General features: G+C 42.5%; 1 long non-coding RNA gene across 1 annotated transcript; it reads right to left on the reverse strand.

Annotated features, from left to right (window-relative positions):
- Window positions 1-15,908: 15,908 nt before the first annotated feature.
- Window positions 15,909-18,606, reverse strand: LOC124049804. The gene is made up of 2 exons (XR_006841471.1): window positions 18,188-18,606; window positions 15,909-17,823 (listed from the first exon to the last, which is right to left on the reverse strand). It is a non-coding gene; the product is annotated as an uncharacterized LOC124049804 (long non-coding RNA).
- Window positions 18,607-18,834: the final 228 nt, after the last annotated feature.

Genomic DNA, 18,834 nt, shown 5'->3' on the forward strand with positions numbered 1-18,834 from the left:
TCTGACGCTCATTTCCGAGCATTTCAGAATACCCATCTGCTGCAACATGCAGGAAATTTCGGCGTGGGTCAAACCGCTGTTGAACAACTGTTTCATCAAAAAAATGTGTGGTTTCAGTGCCGTCATATAGCCTTGCCTACTGCACTACCTGAATTGCCACGTGCAGAGCCATTTCCGGGGTAATGTAAATCCAACCAATTAAATATTAAAATTAAATTCAGTCATGTGGCCCGTTTTGTATTTTTGATCTGAGCCTAAAATTGAAACATTAAAAACCAGGCATTTTTTCGTTTTTTGTGTTGGATTAAAAAACGAAAAACAAAATAATCTGTCACTTTCTTATTTTTTCATTTTTGATTGTTAATTGAAAATAAAAGAACGAATGTTACACGGATTTTTTACTACATTATTGGTAAAAATGTTATCACAATATCAGTCAGGATATTTTATTACATTATGGGTGAAGTTATTACATTATTGGGTTTTATTTCATTTTTGATCGAGTTAAGTGCAAATTTTATTACATTTTCAGGAAATTATTACATTATTACAGGTTGGTTATCAGAGACTGAATGTTTTATCTAATGTCAAACTATAAACTTTATTAATAACTAACCTGGGATCAGATCAGACTGACTGAGACCTGACCCGGGACTGCAGACTGAGACTTTTCCTGGTCTACATGTAAATAAATCAATAATTTAATTTCAATTTAAACTTCCTGTGAACTGTTTCATTTTATTTTCTTGTGCTTGTTTCTCACAAACAGGACCAGACCAGATCAGACCCAGTCAGACCTGATCCAGGACCAGTTAGTGTAGCTACCTATGGAGCTGCAGATGCTGGAGTTGGTCTGCGCCTCGGGCTGCAGCCACAGTTACACTGGTAGTCGACCGCCACCTTCAGTCGGTCCTTGAACCCGACCGGTTTGATGGTGAAGGTGTGGTCGGCGCCGCACGGTGGGCAGCTCCTCGCCTCCACGCTCACATTGAACGAAACCTGTCAACACACAAGAAAAGACACAAGTTGTTTGATGAAGAATAAACAGCCACTTCCTGTTTGTTCACGTCAGGTTCAGATTCTGAACATTTGATCTTCAGATGCCGTTGGCCTTCATGTGTTTAAAGCATTGGTCTGATTCAGCCACTGACGTCAGACCACACCCCTCCGATGCTCCGAAGGACGAGTCCTCGTTTTGCTCCAACATGATCACATTGCTCTGGTATTTTCCGGAGTAGCCTGGGGCAGTCGTGGATCAGCGGTTAGGGTGTCCGATGCTCCGAAGGACGAGTCCTCGTTTTGCTCCAACATGATCACATTGCTCTGGTATTTTCCGGAGTAGCCTGGGGCAGTCGTGGATCAGCGGTTAGGGTGTCGGACCCGTAACCGGTGGATCGCTGGTTCGATTCCCCGTCCCGGTGTCCATGGCTGAGGTACCCTTGAGCAAGGTACCTAACCCCCACTGCTCCCCGGGCGCTGCACGCGGTCGCCCACTGCCCCGGGTTTGCTGTGTGTGTGTGCACGTCACTTGGGTGGGTTAAATGCAGAGAACAAATTTCATTGGAGTGAGTTCCCTCCAATGACAAGATATGTCACTTTCCTTTCCTTTCCTTACTTTCTTCGCTCTGCAGCTCTGAGCTGCTCAAACTGTTTCAGTTTCCAGAAAAACGTTGTCGCCGCAGAAGATTTAAAGATGGATGACAATTTGGTTCGATGCTGCCAAATTATAATTACGAGCTTAAACAGATGAGATTTTTTACACTATGAGAAGACACTGTAGATTTTTGGTTGTGAGTTTTCTCTCCTCTGATTGGCCGCTGGCCACAGCCAATCATCTCTCAGTAAACTGGTTTTTATAGTCTTTATAGAAAGATCAACTTCCTGTTCTGTAGCGTGTTAGTGTAGCAGCAGAAAACAGTTGGGTTAGGCGGACCAGGATTGGCCGTAACATCCTGTATGTATCCGTGATGTTTTCACACTTTCCCTGCGTTTAAACAGTCAAACAGTTGAAACAAAGACTTTAACACTGAATTGTTTCATTCTTCTGGTTCACTGATCAAAACTGGATCAGAGGTTTGATATTCTCTGCTTCGAGGATCAAACCAGAACCTCAAGAACATCAGGAGACAAAGTGTCTCTGCTGCTGATGTTAGAAAACATCTGGACACTGATCAGATAAACATCAGACGATGAAGATAAATCACAACCTGGCATCTGAACAACATGAACATCACCAGGTCTCAAACTATAATTTGTTTTGTAACTTCCTGTTTCCTGTTTCAGTCAAAACTCTGAAACCTTCACCAGTAAAACTGAAGACTGGACTGAAATGCTCGTCCGCACGAGGTCATTCAACATTTGGGGAAAGTCCTACATCACGTTTCCTCCTCTTCTTCTGCGTGGGAAACGTTGTTTAACAAGTTAACGACAGACTCAATTAAATTAAATTAATGTGAGTCGTGAGGAGCCACTCCACCCGGTCACGTGTGGTCGGGTCGAGGATGAAGTCAAGCAGGAAGTTGCAGAAATGAAAGACTAAGTGATTGAATCAACAGGTGTTTGAGTCAGAAGAAGACGACAGATGTTATTATACAACGAGTAAAACAACGAGTCAAACACTCTTTCTTCACGTTGATCAGACAAATGATCCGAGACAATTCAATTCTTATGACCACACCAAACCAGAGCTTCTGGTTCTTCTGGTTGGCTTCCGGATGTCTGTTGCAGCAGCTGCAGGAGGCTGATGCGTCTCCGCCTGGGTGACCAAGGTGAAGTCATCATGCGGGGCCATGTAAGGTGCTGTGGCGGCGCGTGAAAGGGGGTACAGAGAGGTGTGATAAGGAAGTGTAGGAGACATGTAGTGTTGCTCCCCGTGAGGAAGTGGCGGGTTTGTCTCCTCCTGGGAAGAGTAGGAGATGGGAGGGGAGTGGCGACAAGGTGGGTAGCAGGATGAGGAGTTTCTTCCATCCAGACAGTTGAGCTCCAGCACCATGTTCCTGCAGTTCTGCTCCCAACTCCCAACACTCACTTTCTCACCATTGTTTTCTTGTGATGTGATGGTGGAGCTGAACAGTCCGTATATCATGTTGAACCTGTCCATCTGTGTGTATTGCTGTCACCCAGCCTGTAGTTTCAATGAAGAGAGGCACAAAGCAGTCCCACCCTGAGACATAGTCCTTAGGCTTCACAGATTGTGTGTGTGTGTGTGTGTAGGTGCCTTAATCTTGTTTCATTGTTTACAAAATTACATCTCTGCAGTTACATCAGGGTATCAGGATAACTATATAAAGTATATAAATATGTAAACATATAATAATGCATAGTATGTTATACAGAACTATCTACATTTTAAAATAGTTTCTGGTCCAGCTGCAATTTGTAATGACTTTTACCTGGAAAATCATAAGTTTTTGTTAAGTTTTTTGCTTTTCTGACATCGGCCCCACAGGTCAAACATCCAATGTTAGGAGAGTTGAAGCAATTTTAATAAAGAATATATGATCAAGGGCTTAAACTAATTTTCAAATGTTTATTGAGCAATTCTGAACTTTGCAGCTTGAACAGAGCATAAAAAATCAGTACACCTTCTTTCTGATGCTTCTTTCTGTGTTTGCAGTGTGTTACAGAACTGTTGAGTTCTCCAGTTCTCCCTACCCGATCCTTACAGGAGGAAGTTAATTTTCTAGCCTAGCTGTAGATTATGCAGAAGCTTTCACACACACACACACACACACATATATATATATATATAATCTCTTTCTGTGTATTCAGGTGGTATCCTTAAGCTTGGGTCCTCTACCAGAGGCCTGGGAGTTTGAGGGTTCTCCACAGTATCTTGGCTGTTCCTAGGACTGCACTCTTCTGGACTGAGGCTTCAGATGTTGTTCCTGGGATCTGTTGGAGCCACTCTCCCAGTTTGGGGGTTACTGCCCCGAGTGCCCCCACTACCACGGGGACCACGCTGGCCTTGACCTTCCACATCCATTCCAGCTGCTCTTTCAACCCTTAGTACTTCTCAAGTTTCTCGTGTTCCCTCTTCCTGATGTTGGCGTCAGCTGGGATCGCCACATCTATTACCACCACCTTCTTCTGCTCTTTGTCCACCACCACTATGTCCGGTTGGTTTGTCAGTCTGGAAGCTGAAGTCCCACGGAATCTTGGCCCTGTTGTTCTCAGCCACTTTCTGTGGTGTGACCCATTGGGATTTGGGTACATCTATTCCATACTGATTGCAGATGTTCCTGTAATATTATCCCAGCCACTTGGTTGTGCCTCTCCATGTATGCTGATCCAGCTAGCATCTTACACCGGGTCCCCAGGTATCCCTCATTTCCATGCGTTTTTACAGTAGGAAATCATAATTATGGTGGCACCACACCCCACCACCACTTACAAGTGGCATTAACCTTCACCGCTCCATTAGAACTGAATGACCATTTTGGAAGATTTTGGCATCCCATAATTCGAGATTGCTACAGTAAAAATGCATCAAATTGATAGGAGGGATACCTGATGACCTGGTATTCAACAATCAAGTTGACTTTCCTGAAAACAACTTGATTTGCTGATGTTATGGACATTGAAAAAGCAGCATGTATACAACCATATGGCCATTTTAAAGGAATTTGGTATCCCATAATTATTAATTCCTACAGTAAAACTGCATGAAAATGCCATGAGAGATATGTAGGGAACTCTTCTTCAACAGTCTACTCGTCATTCCCGAAAACAATTTTATTTTCTCTTTTTATTGGCTTTCAAAAAGTAGCATGTATACCACCGAATGGCCATTTTGGAAGATTGGCATCCCATAATTATAATTTTCTACAGTAAAATGCATGAAATTGATATGAGGGAGACCTGGGGATGTGTTCTTCAAGATTCAAGTGGAGTTAGCTGAAAACAATTTGATTTGCTGATGTTATGGCCATTTAAAAAGCAGCATGTATGTAACCGAATGACCATTTTGGAGGTTTTCAGCATCCCATAATTATGAATTCGTACAGTAAAAATAAATGACATTAATATAAGGGATACCTGGAGACCTGGTCTTCAAGAATCAAGTGGAGTTTGCTGAAAACATTTTGATTTGCTTATATTATGGCCATTTAAAAAGTGACATGTATACAAACAAATGGCCATTTAGGAGGGATTTGGCATCTCATAATTATGAATTCCTACAGTAGAAATGCATGAAATTGATATGAGGGATACCTGGGGATGTGAGCTTCAAGAATCAAGTGGAGTTTGCTGAAAACAATGTTATTTGCTTATATTATGGCCATTTAAAAAGTGACATGTATACAACCAAATGGCCATCGTGGAGGATTTTGGCATCCCATAATTATGATTTCCTACAGTAAAAATGCATGAAATTGATATGAAGGATACCCGGGGATGTGGTCTTCAAGAATCAAGTCGAATTTCCTCAAAACAATGTTATTTGCTTGTGTTATGGGCATTTAAACAGCAGAATGTATGCCACTGTATGACCATTTTGGAGGTTTTTCGCATCCCATAATTATGAATTCATACAGTAAAAATGTATGAAATATGATATGAGGGATACATGGGGACCTGTTCTTCAAGAATCAAGTCGAGTTTGCTGAAAACAATTTGATGTGCTTATTTATGGTCATTTAAAAAGCAACATGTATTCAGATTCACTTTACATCATAAAATGGAATTTGCTGTCCAACAAACCTCAGCAAAACGTATGAAAACATTGTTTTGCTTGAATTATACCATAGCAGATTATGTTCAATGAAGTGACATAACACATTTCGCAGATTTTTAATATCTTGCACTGAAGGAGCGAGCAGAACTCCTTCGACCCCTTGTGACACACAGGCTACCGTAAAGTGCAGTGTACACGCGCCCTGAAATGCGAAGTGCAGATAGCGTGACCGCAGTGTTCGCAGCATATGTTACCCGCTGCCCGAGAGTCGATAACGGAACAAAAGAGACAAACGCTGTTAAACATCTGAAATTTTCAGCGGGTCGTTGTCGTGTTTACTCACAGAAAGTTTCCCGACCACCGGCTCGAAGTTCATCTTGGGAACTTCGGGATGAGGAGGAATCCCGGAGACCTGGACTTCGCGTTGAAAAAAAACCTCCACCAGTCTAGTCTCTTTTAAATTATAAAAAACTTAATAACGGGAAAAAGGTGCGCGGTTACAGCGAAAAAGATAGCGGTCGCGCGAATCCAACGCCAAAACTATCCGTCATCCGGTTTTCTTACAGGAGTTCACTCTTCTCAGTGACAAAAGTTTACAGCGCTTTTCTGTTGACGGAGAGAGACACGGTCTGAGCCATGCACACTTTTTATCTCTCTTTTTTTCCCCCTTCCCTTCCCTTTCCCTTTCCCTCACTTTATTTAAGAATTTCAAACATTACAAATAACAATATTCCATAGTCAGAACAATGACTATGAACAGTACAAGGAGTCAGGCATCAAGATAATATAAACAACTTATATAACATAAAGTGAATCAAGTGCATATGTCTTTACACAGATACCATAAATAAAATAAGTAAAATGAAATTAAATAAAAGGAAGAACGGAAAAGGCAGATCATGTTATATTTCTCCAAAGAAGTCTTCAATTGTATTAGCAATGAGTATACATTTTTTGTTATCCATTTTTTTAATACATTCAGAGTAATTCTTGAAATCAATTTCAAATACAGGAAAGAAACGTCGACCTTTAGAAAATTTGGTTTTGTGTATGTGGAATTTTGCAATGAGAATAATCAAATTAATTAAGTGTTGCAGTTTCTTATCACTATTTTTATAATATAACAGTATATCCTTGGTATTCAAAGTAACTGGTACGTTGGAGTGTGATGTGATGTAAGCTTCAATATTTTTCCAAAAAAACCTGGGAAAATCTGCCTCTCGCCTTTCAAAGTGACCCTTCATCAGTTGGAGAATGCCACCTGGAATGGCGTTGATCACTGTCTTCTACAAAACAGAAAAATTGCCTTTCTTTTGGTAATATTTCGTATACCATTGACATTAAGAGAAAGTACTTTAAGGTTGATGAAGTTATTAGCTGCCATAAATAAATAAAAAAAAATAAATAAGTGGATGCCGACTAACTGGAACAATCAACAATAAAACAACAAGAAGAAAAGAGCTTGTTTAAAACTCTCTACCTTGAAAAAAGTTAGAAAAAAAAAAAACTCTGAGCATTATGAGTATCAGGCATATAAAATGAGCTGTTTTGAGGCCATAACATCACCTGTAGGACCTAATGCGTTTCCTTTTTTTTTTTTTTTCTTTTTTACTTTTAATAAGCATGGTCTTCAGGGTTGACTTCTCATGCAGTGAATTTAACCCCATCAATGAAGACGATCGGCCCTTGTCATCTGGTCTTCTTTCCATCCTTACGTGCCTGCTCGACTAACGGCCACAGTTTGTTCCTGCAGTCTTTTTCGAAGCGGTCCTGAAGGTCCGCATGTTGAACTGGATGATGACTGGCCGCGGTTTGTCGTCATCCTTCGGGCGTCCCACTCTGTGTACCGTGTCAACCAGGAATCCCATTTTACTTTTTTCATCCGGTGCAATCTGGCTCAGTATTTTGAGGACTTCATGTCTCGCATCTTCGTTTTCCTTTTCTGGGAGGTTGATGAGACGCAGATTCCATCTTCTGCTGTATCGTTCCCCTTCTTCAGTTTTTTCCTTCAGTTCGTCCATTCTTTTATCCAGCATTGTCACTTTGTCCTCCGTTACTTTTGCTTGAAAACTGAGCCCTTTCATTACTTCTTTTGCCTCTTTGATGTCCGCAGTATTTTGTTTCATTTGCTGTTCAAAGGCGGAAAAGCTCCGTTTTAACTCACATATGGCTTGGAGGATGTCGGAATTAGAAACCGTGTCCTTCTCCTTGTTTTCTCCGCACAGTTTCTTCGGGTTTGGACTTTTGCTGGGAGTCTCGGGAAGAGGAGAGCACCAGCCGTAGAAACCCTCCTCTGGCTCCATGTCCATCATGAGATTACCTTTACTGAACTTTTTTGCGTCCCTCTTAGTCATTTCAGTTCACTGAAGCCATGTTGATGTTAGCTTCGTAGGCTAGCTTGTAACTTTGTCGCACGTGTCGAAGAGTTCATAAAGTTCGTAGGAAATCAGAATCTTCAACTATTATCAAAACTCTCCTGTCCTTGTTCAGTTGGTGTCTAGCCTTTCAACGAACCGTTTAAACTGTTGGCCTCGTCAAATTATCATCAGATACTCGTTTAATGCTGCAGAGCTTAGCACTCAGACGTCTGCTACAGTCGCCATCTTGCGCGACCCCCCCACACTTTTTATCTCTCTTCCAGTTCGAGCACTGCGTGTGACGCCAGAAGAACCGGCGCCCAATCACAGCTCTTGTCTTAGAATAACAATGAAGCGGCATTGTACTGTGTTTAAGTACTATTTTGAGGTACTTGTAGCCTACTTTACTTAAGTATTTCCATTCCCTGTTACTTTAGACTTAATATTCCATAGGGAGTTAATGCAGCGTTTACTCACTTAATGATTACTTCAAAAAATTTTTTTATTAAACTACAGCTCAAGCAGTTAAAACTGGCTCCACCTTAATCAGTGAAATTCACATTCCACATTATTATCAACCTAAATATGTCATATGTAATACTGGGGTCATTTCAGTGCAGAATCACTCTGTGTGCTGTAAATAGTTAAAGTTAATTCAGCAGAAAATACTTTATTTTTGAAGTACTTTTACTTAATTTTAAGGATTTAGAAAGCAGGACTCATATAATTCAGCAAGTGACACCCTGGCTCAGCTGCAGGACTGCTTTGCCCTCACAGAGTGGAGTGTCTTCGAGCATGATGACCTACAGATCCACACAGATGCAGTGATCAGTTACATCAGGCACTGCATGGACACTGTCACCATGGTAAAGCGAGTCTGGGTCTACCCCAACCGCAAACCCTGGATGACAAGCAAGGTTCAGTCACTGCTAAGGGCATGAAACTCTGCCTTCAAATCTGGGGACCAGGCCAAATACAGCAGAGCAAGGGCTGACCTGAAAAGGGGCATTAGGGAGGCGAAACGGGCCTACACAGACAGACTGTCTGATCACCTCTCAGACAATAACCCCCGACAGGTATGGGAGGGCCTGAAACAACTCACAAACTACAAAGGCAGTGAGTCAAACAAGGTTACAGACTTCTCACTTGCAGAGGAACTAAACCATTTCTTCGCACGGTTTGAGAAGACTGTTAACACCTCCACCACACCCTCACCACCACCAGCAGACTCCTTGGAGCCCAGTCCACACTCACTCACCCTCCAAGAACACCAGGTCTGCAGCATGTTCAGGGCAGTGAACCAGAGGAAAGCTGCAGGCCCCGACAGAATTCCAGGGAGCGTGCTGAAGGCCTGCGCAGACCAACTGTCCTCTGTGTTCACCAAGGGGCGTGAGAAGAGAGCCTGCACAGAAGAAGTCTGTGAAAGTGTGGACTGATGAGGCCAGTGAGAGACTGAGAGACTGTTTCCAAACTACAGACTGGGAGACACTTTACAGCTCTCATGGTGACGACATCAATGGCCTGACCGACTGCATCACAGACTACATCAACTTCTGTGTGGAGAACACCTTGCCAACCCGGAGAGTACGGTGTTTCTCCAACAACAAGCCCTGGGTGACCCCTGAGCTGAAAGCCCTACTGAACCAGAAGAAGAGGGCTTTCTTCTCTGGGGACAGAGTGGAGCAGAAGAGAGTACAGGGTGAACTCAAGTATGCAATCAGGCGGGCAAAGAACAGCTACAAGAAGAAGCTGGAGGAGCGGCTGGAGCATAACAACACACGAGATGTGTGGAGGGGCCTGAAGACCATCTCAGGACATGGACAGAGTGGAGCCAGAGGGACAGCTGAAGGCAACCAGCGATGGGCAAGTGAATTAAACCTATTTTTCAACAGGTTTAATTCCAACCCCACCCCCTCTGCCACCCATCCTCTACCCTCTTCACACATCTCCAGGCCAGCAGACACTACCACCATCACCACACCATCACTGTCCTCTACTTCACCTCCCATCACCCCCCTGTCTTCACACCACTTCACACCAGCCCCCCCTTCCACCATCAGCCCAACCATCCCCTATTGTCCACCCCTTTCCCCTCCCCACCCCCCTCTCTCACCCCTCTCCTTAACATCGGACCAGGTGAGGAGAGAACTGAGGCGGCTGAAGTGTAGGAAAGCTGCAGGACCAGACGGGATCAGCCCCAGACTGCTTAGGGACTGTGCTGACCAGCTCTGTGAGGTGGTCTCGTACATCTTCAACCTGAGCCTTAGTCTGGAGAGGGTCCCCGTCCTGTGGAAGACCTCCTGTGTGGTTCCAGTTCCTAAGACTGCACACCCCAAGGAGCCAAACCACTACAGGCCTGTCGCCTTGACCTCTCACCTGATGAAGACCATGGAGAGGCTCATCCTCAGTCACCTTCGCTCTGTGGCGAGTACAGCGATGGACACGCTGCAGTTTGCCTACAGGCCAAACATTGGGGTGGATGATGCTGTCATCTACCTGCTGCACCGGGCGCTGACTCACCTGGAGAGTGCTGGGAGCGCTGTGAGAATCATGTTTTTTGATTTCTCTAGCGCATTCAACACAATTCAGCCGGTGCTGCTGAGAGAGAAGCTGGAGAGAGCAGGTGTGGACGGACATTTGGCTGCTTGGATCATCGATTACCTCACCAACAGGCCACAGTATGTGAGACTGCGTAACTATGTGTCTGAGGTGGTGGTCTGCAGCACGGGGGCCCCCCAGGGAACAGTACTCTCACCTTTCCTCTTCACCCTCTACACCTCGGACTTCACCTACAACACCAGCAGATGTCACCTCCAGAAGTTCTCTGACGACTCAGCCATTGTTGGCTGTGTGTCTGAGGGGATTGAGACGGAGTACAGGTGAGTCATCGTGGACTTTGTGGACTGGTGTGAGCGCAACCACCTGTGCTTAAACACCAGTAAAACAAAGGAGATGGTGATTGACTTCTGGAGAAAGTCATTACCACATACACCAGTGAACATCCAGGGCTTGGACATTGAGATTGTGGACAGTTTCAAGTACCTGGGTGTCCACCTCAACCATAAACTGGACTGGTCACATAACACCGATGCCCTGTACAAGAAGGGCCAAAGTCGCCTCCACCTTCTGAGGAGACTGAGGTCCTTTGGAGTGTGCAGGCCCCTCCTAAGGACTTTTTATGACTCTGTGGTAGCCTCTGCTATTCAGTATGCTGTGGTCTGTTGGGGACCGGGCAGCACGGACCGGGACAGGAAGAGACTAAATAAGCTGGTCAGGAGGGCCAGCTCTGTCCTGGGCTGCCCACTGGACTCCGTGGAGCAGGTGGGTGAGAGGAGGATGTTAGCCAAGCTGACATCCATCATGGACAACACCTCTCATCCTCTGCATCAGACAGTGGAGGCTCTGAGCAGCTCCTTCAGCGGCAGACTGCTACACCCTCAGTGTAGGAAGGAGCGCTACCGCAGGTCTTTCATTCCCGCTGCTGTTAGACTGTATAATTCTATGGTCTAGTCCTCTTTCTTCCCTTATGAGGACTTGTATATAGCTTTATAGTGTACTATTTTTACTTACCTTGTAAATTGTTAATTTATTTCACCTCTATATTTTTTGTAACTGTTTATGCACACTTTTTGCACTCTTCTTGTGTTCTTGTGAGCTGCCACAACAGGTGAATTTCCCCACTGCGGGATCAATAAAGTTCATCTCTCTCTCAACCTCTTCAACCTCTCCCTGTCTCAAGCCACCGTCCCCCACTGCCTGAAGTCAGCCACCATAATCCCCATCCCCAAGTCCACCACCATCAGTACCCTCAATGACTACAGACCGATTGCCCTAACACTCGTAGTGGCAAAATGCTTTGAGAAGCTGGTTTTAAAGCACATCAGGGACTGCCTCCCCTCCAGCTTCAACCCCCATCAGTTTGCCTACAGGGCAAACAGATCCACTGATGACGCCATCTCCACTGACCTCCACTCAGCCCTGCACCCTCTAGAGCCCTCTAGAGCATATACTGTACCTAACATCTCTCAAACTGCTAAACTCAACTATGACACCTCAATTCACTTCCAGTTCATCTCAATTGAATGTAATATTATTGTGAATTTCTAATGTTCTTTTGTTAAATGTGTCACTGTCAAACTCACCTTCACAAGTTATCTCCTGTTTTCTGCTCATGGTCCTGTAACCAGTGTTATATACAGAATTTTCCTTTGATTCTTCCTTCTTTTAGAGATAAAGAGATGACATTGGTACAAAAATGTAACTGCTCTAAACTCTTGAGCATCTTTATTCAATTTAATTCAATTTATTTATATAGCGCCAGTTCACAACATGAGTCATCTCAAGGCACTTTACATGTAAGCAGGGCATGAAATGTACAAACACAAAAGACCCAACTATTCCCACCATGAGCTGCACTTGGCAACAGTGGCAAGGAAAAACTTCCCTTTAACGGGCAGAAACCTTGAGCAGAACCAGACTCAGAGAGGAATACGGGGAGAAAGCAGAGAACTATGGAGAAGATGGTTAGTAGCAGAAAATAGATAGCTGAGACTAAGCATGCAGCAATAATGTGATACTAATGCTGATGTAGAGCAGGATCATGGGGCGGTTGGCAGTCTACACCAACCCAGGCTCCAGAGGAACAGCACCTGGCACCTGTCAAGATAAGAGGGGAAAAGCAGAGCACTACCGGAAAGAGAGGCTGTTGGGTTAGTAACAGGCATTAATGGAACATGAGGGTGAGGAGGGGGTGAAAGAGGGAGAAGCTCAGCGCAACATGGGAAATCCCCCGGCAATCTAACAAACTAAAAAATGGTTCAGGGTTCACCTGAGCCAGCCCTAACTGTAGGCTTTGTCAAAAAGAAAAGTCTTAAGTTTACTCTTAAACAGAGAGACAGAGTCTGCCCCCCAGACCCAGAGAGGAAGTTGGTTCCATAGTAAAGGAGCCTGATAGCTGAAGGCTCTGCATATCTTGTGCTCTGCATATCTTGTGCACAAAAAGAATCTATCAAGCAGAAACACTGAACAGTATCAAAACTTATTTTGTTTCAAATAATGAAATAATTTGGGAATCCTAAGATTTATCACGTGACAAGGTATCAGCATATGTTAAATGACTACTTTAGACGTTGTTCTTCAGAGCTATGATTCAATTCTTAATATAGAAGATTATGGCTAACCAACTATCTTTATATTTTTTATTTTTTATTCTATTCTATTCTATACTATTTTTTAACTTTTTAATCTTTTATCTCATGTAAATTGTATTTTTATTATTTTTGCACAGTTGTAAAAAGGAGTGTTGTTTTTTCATTTCACTGTGGATGCACATCCACATGTGACAAATAAAGAATTCTGATTCTGATTCTGATTAGTGTTTTTAAGTGCTACTTTTCCCATTTGAAGGCACAGTCACTTTTCTCTGGAATAAGACAGCTGGTTATGAAGGCCATCATTTGCTTTTCGACAGTGAAGGTCTCTTTCTCCCACATCCTTCTCTTGCAAGTTTGGTGACCTGTGAAACAAATGAATATTTCAGCATTTCTTAATGGAAGAGCCTATTTTCGCCGTTTTTGAATTCTCTTGATTTTGCCATTTCATACCACATAAAAAATGTTTACCACACGCATGTTTGTTTGTTTTTCAGCACAATGTCACCTGTATGCTCTGATCATTACTTTCTCACTTTAACCTACTTCATGAACATATTGGTTTCAAAAATACATAAAAATCTATTATAGCATGCATTCACTGCACTAAGGAGTGTCAACTGAACTGATAATGAAATGAAATTACATGTTTATTGTCTATTCAATACTCGTGTATTCTTTATGTTAGTGTGGCTCCATCTTTTCTTTAAAAAAATGCCCACTTAAGCCATAGAGTCCAAGCAGCATTATTTTTTTCAGTCATTAGGATTTTAATCTCCTTCCTTTTACGAGTAAACTGAGCTAGTTTACCTTTTCTCTCAGTCCTTAGCCGCTAAGGACTGAGAGAAAAGGTAAACTAGCTCAGTTTATTTTAGCCCTTTTATTTTTTTCTCCATAGCCTTTGCCGTGGGCTTTAGCGCCCTCTTCAGGAGGTCCGTTGCATTATCCATTTTTTGCGGTGGCAGCCTCAAGCTTAATGCAAACGTGGCACCCTGGACATTTTATTAGTTCATACTATGTCCAGAAACGCTTTGTGTCACTTGTAAAAGACCTGCTTCACTTGAAGTAATTGTAGGGCAATACCCATTTGCGTCAGGAGGTGTCAGTATAGGCTTTGTAGTGAGGCTGACTGGTGCTGCGATCCTGTTGTAGCAGGAAGCAAGCTCAGTCGTAAAGAAAAGGACGGTCAAGATAGCAGCACGGAAAGCCGACACTCATCCAAGACTGCTTGTGCCCGCCGTAGTGGTCAACGGAGTGAGTAAATAGTAGTTAATGGCGTCGCGCTGCAATGCTAGTAAACCTACCTTGTACTTTTATTGTTGTCATGTGAATAAATAATTCAAAAAAAGTTCATAGGTTCATATACATGAAGCAGCCACCATAAACAGCTTAAAACATGTTGCATCTTAATGTTGTGTTCAGTAATGTTAAATGACTAATATGAGGAGTTTATTAGGTACACAAATGCTCTGTAAACTGATTAACTGAACAAAAGGGTTAGTATCTTTAGTTTACATGAGTTATAATACAAATAAATACAAGTTGCAGACAGGAGTGAACAAATTATAGAAGCAACTAATATTGAGTTTGTTGTGGTGGACAGCGAACCCTGCAGTGACTCCCCAAGTGGTTATGTGCCCTCACAGCGCCAAACCAAGCTTATCAGTCTCATTGGAAGATGTGTGGTCCAATGCCACTTAGACAACATATCGGTTGAGGCTCTATGGGACACTGGAGCTCAAACAAGCCTCACCAACAATGAATGGCGGAAACAACACCTCCCAAACAGCTCTGTCAGGCCCCTTTCTGAGCTTTTGGGGGCAGAACCACTGGTAGCATTAGCTGCTAAGGGGAATGACAGCTCCTGCTGCCAGTCTCCCTGGCCTCCCTTCAAGCAACCACATAGAATTTTCTATGTATCCACAGGCACGTCATTAACCTCCGTTGTGACCAGCTGAAACACAAAACACAAAAACCTAAACTAACAGCAAGCACACAATCATAAATACATTGTATTGCACATGAAGATTATCTAGCAGGTTGACGGCTGACGGGTAGAAACTATTTCTGAGTCTGTTGGTTTTGGCCCTTAGGGATCTGAAATGTCTACCCGAAGCCAGACATTTAAACAGTCTGTGTCCAGGGTGTGAAAGGACCTGAAAGATCCTCTTAGTTTTCCTGAAACAATGGGAACTGTGCAGCTCTTCTAGTGAAGGAAGACGACAACCAACTGTCTGCTGGCAGTACTGGCAAATCCTTGTGTGCCCTTTCCTGCTGTGCTCTGTTTCCAGTAATCTGAGGTACTCTGCAGTGACATCAGCAATGTGTAAGTAAAGAGCTCCTCATCTTCACCATCAGCCCATATGTACTTCTTCTTCATTTCTTTGTTTTTTGCTGCATAGCTGTAGCATGTACATTTAGTTACTGTTGTATATTCAACAGTATGTTAGGTTAGTTTGTCTTAAATTGTTCTAATCTTCTGTTCTGTTTTATCAGTGCCCCAGGGTTCCTGTCTTTCTTGCTGAGTTCAACTGGCTGGATTGGCAAAAGTATGGGCCCCAGGGTACAGTGCCTTTAAGTACAAGAAGTGCCAATGGGACTATTTTGCTCTGATGTGGTCTGCAAATATTGGCCATATCTGCAGAGAGTTGTGGACCACTGTCCAGAGTTGGAGGTATCAGGAGGCACACAGAAGGATTTGTGATGCAGACTCAGAGACAAAGGTGGAGGTTCAAAAAGTTTACTAGACAAGGCTATAAAGTGAAATCAATGTACAGGTGAAGGTACAAAATTGTTGGGCAATAATTGTGGTCAAAAACAGGCTTGAGGTCGATAATCAGGTAATCAAATCTCTGTATCACTTGTAAGAAAGTATTGGTCCGCTGTACATACTGTCAGGAGACTCTGTGTATTAAAGTCTAACCTGCAGACCATTGTAGAAAAATCTCTGGGGATACTGGTGAGGATCAAAGCCACTGTCAGTGCTGTGCTTCATTTGGAGCTATTTGTATTTTTTCCAAATGACGCCAGACCCTTTATGACCTACCACAGACCAAGTCCAACAGAGCATATCTCTACATTTTCATGTGCTGTAGTGCCATTTTTGGAGTATTTTAATGTGCTATACATCAATACAACCTGTATAGCCCAAATTTTAATAATATATATGTAATAAGTCCATAGTAACTAAATAAGTTACTAATAAGTCCAATAAACTACAAAAAAGAAAATCCCATATTTATAATTTCCCATATTTTTTCTAAATACAGAAATATCATAGCTGTGTCCCTCAATTGTAAATGTAAGAAAGATGTACAAAATCATTTCCACCACAGAAAAAATATTTTGAGTGTCTTCATAACTTCATAACTTGAGATACACTAATTTTTATACACTGTAACAAAAAGGAATTTGCAAAAAGACAGCATGTTCATCAACTATTTACAATAGTGAAATGAAATCTCAGTGTGCCAGATACTTATGAGCACACATGTATTTGTACAAGACCATGCTCATTCATAAAAAGTGCAACAAACAACAAAAAATGATTCTGTTTTTGTACTTTGGAGTAAATAAACATGAAATGAAATCACATTTTATCTTATCAAAAGTATACACTCTGTGTGTAGGATGTGTGTATCTCTGTGTTTTTGTGAAAAACAAACCTAAATGAAGAGTGCATGCACTAAGACGAGAGCGGTCAATGGATCGGGAGAGAGAGCGTGAACGCGTCTACAAGTGTTTACTGCGGGAAAACTACAAAATGATGTAATTTCCTGTTTTTGCGGGAAGTGCCGCTCAAGAAAATCACGTGACGTCCATGCGCATTACGTAATCACGTAGGACACTTTGAATGAGGAATATATGAGTGTAACTCCTCTGGTTTTAAATGCAAAAAGAATTATTGCACTACCTTATTTGGTCGTGATTTAGGGTTGCCAACTCCCTGAAAAATAAATAAGGGACACCTCATTGGCAGGGCCGGCCGGCCCGATTACATTCACCCTTGCTGGCGTAGTGAATCTTTTTAGCCCTTTTTTGTATGTGAGAAGCAATTTTTTAACTATTTGACTCAAACCTGAATTGAATTAGATGCAGATTTGAGTGATATGAACACATGGAAAATAAATAATTATCAGCAATTTATTTTTAATACAAAACAACAAAATTAACAGAATAAAATATCTGTCCTGCTTAACTTAAAACTGTAAAAAATACAAAGCAAAACATAGTGCACAATTATTGCAATAAGAAAAGTGCAAACATAAAGTCTGAGGGAAACTTGTAAACAAAAAACAGTTGTGCCTCAAAGGCCATGTAAGACATTTTATAATTAAGACTGACAATGAGCTCTCCTTTAATTAATTCAGTGGAACATTTGTTCCACACATCAGCCCACTTATTCTTCATTAAAGAGAAAATCCTCTCCACAAACCCAGTGGAAGATGGGATGCTGAAGACAGAGGATACAACAGCCTGGATGTTGGGAACGTCAGCTGCCTGGAGAACTTGCATCCACTTCTCTGCTGTTCCTTTGGACTGTCATTTCTCCTTCCCCTGAGGTACTGTTGTGAGGTGCTCCAGAAGGCTGTTTGCTGTCACACACTCTTCATAAAGCTTGTCCATAGAGATGTTTAGCCTGCCAAAAGAGATGGAAATTTGTATGACCTGAACCATAAGCGGCACAGTAAGTGGTTACAGTGTTACACACAGTAACAGTGGTAAATAAATAGAGAAAATATCTTATTTCATAATTTTGAATACTATTTTAACTACCTGTATAGTTTACTTTATTTATTATTTATTTATCCATCCATCTATCAAGTACATGAACTGTTTGAGTTGTATGATGTTGTATAAAAAATAGCATATGTGTGTGTATATTGTGAAGTAAGTTTGTGCTTATGTATTTATTTGTAAATATTATCTATCAATTGTATTTATTTGTCATAGCCATCAATAATAATAAAATATCACTACACTGGCAATTGTTTCATTCTTACCTGCCAACCAGGCGAAGCTGCTCAGTGATCTTCTGGAAGCACTTTGCTTTCGGTCAGTTAGTCCACCATGGGCTATGGAGAAAGTCCGCCTGCACACATTGCAGTGCGCTTTATAGATGTTATCGCGCACGTTTCCCACCCATGTGTTTCCTTCTTCCCATTCCTCTTGGTATTTTTGCATTCTTTTCTTTTTTTCTCGGAGGAGTAGTTGCATTGCTGCTGGAAGGTGTGACCCCCCGAGACCTGTAAAGCACCGTCGGCGTCACTGTCGTCCATGCTGCTTTGTTGTTTTCCGGTATCTTCTTCGCAAGCGACAGTACCTCGACCAATGAGATGAGCGGAGATGTGAGTGTGCTGTCATCTCATTGGTCTCCGAGCAGGAGAGGCTGAGAATAGGTTTACCGTAAATTTTCTTATTAAAGCGCCATGCATTCATTCATCCCCTTGACATTTTACACACTACTTTTGATCCTCAAGGTAATACGGGACAAAATGCGTCCCTTTTCAGCTCCATACGGGAGGCATACTTTTGTTTTTGAATAGCTACGGGACGACTGCGTTTGTCAAGGGACGTTGGCAACTGTATCGCGATTCTACAGACATTTAAAAGTAAATATGCCAATATGAGCGCCGGCGCAAGTGTTTAT

Source organism: Scatophagus argus, chromosome 18, assembly GCF_020382885.2.
Source record: "Scatophagus argus isolate fScaArg1 chromosome 18, fScaArg1.pri, whole genome shotgun sequence".
Classification (NCBI taxonomy): domain Eukaryota; kingdom Metazoa; phylum Chordata; class Actinopteri; family Scatophagidae; genus Scatophagus; species Scatophagus argus.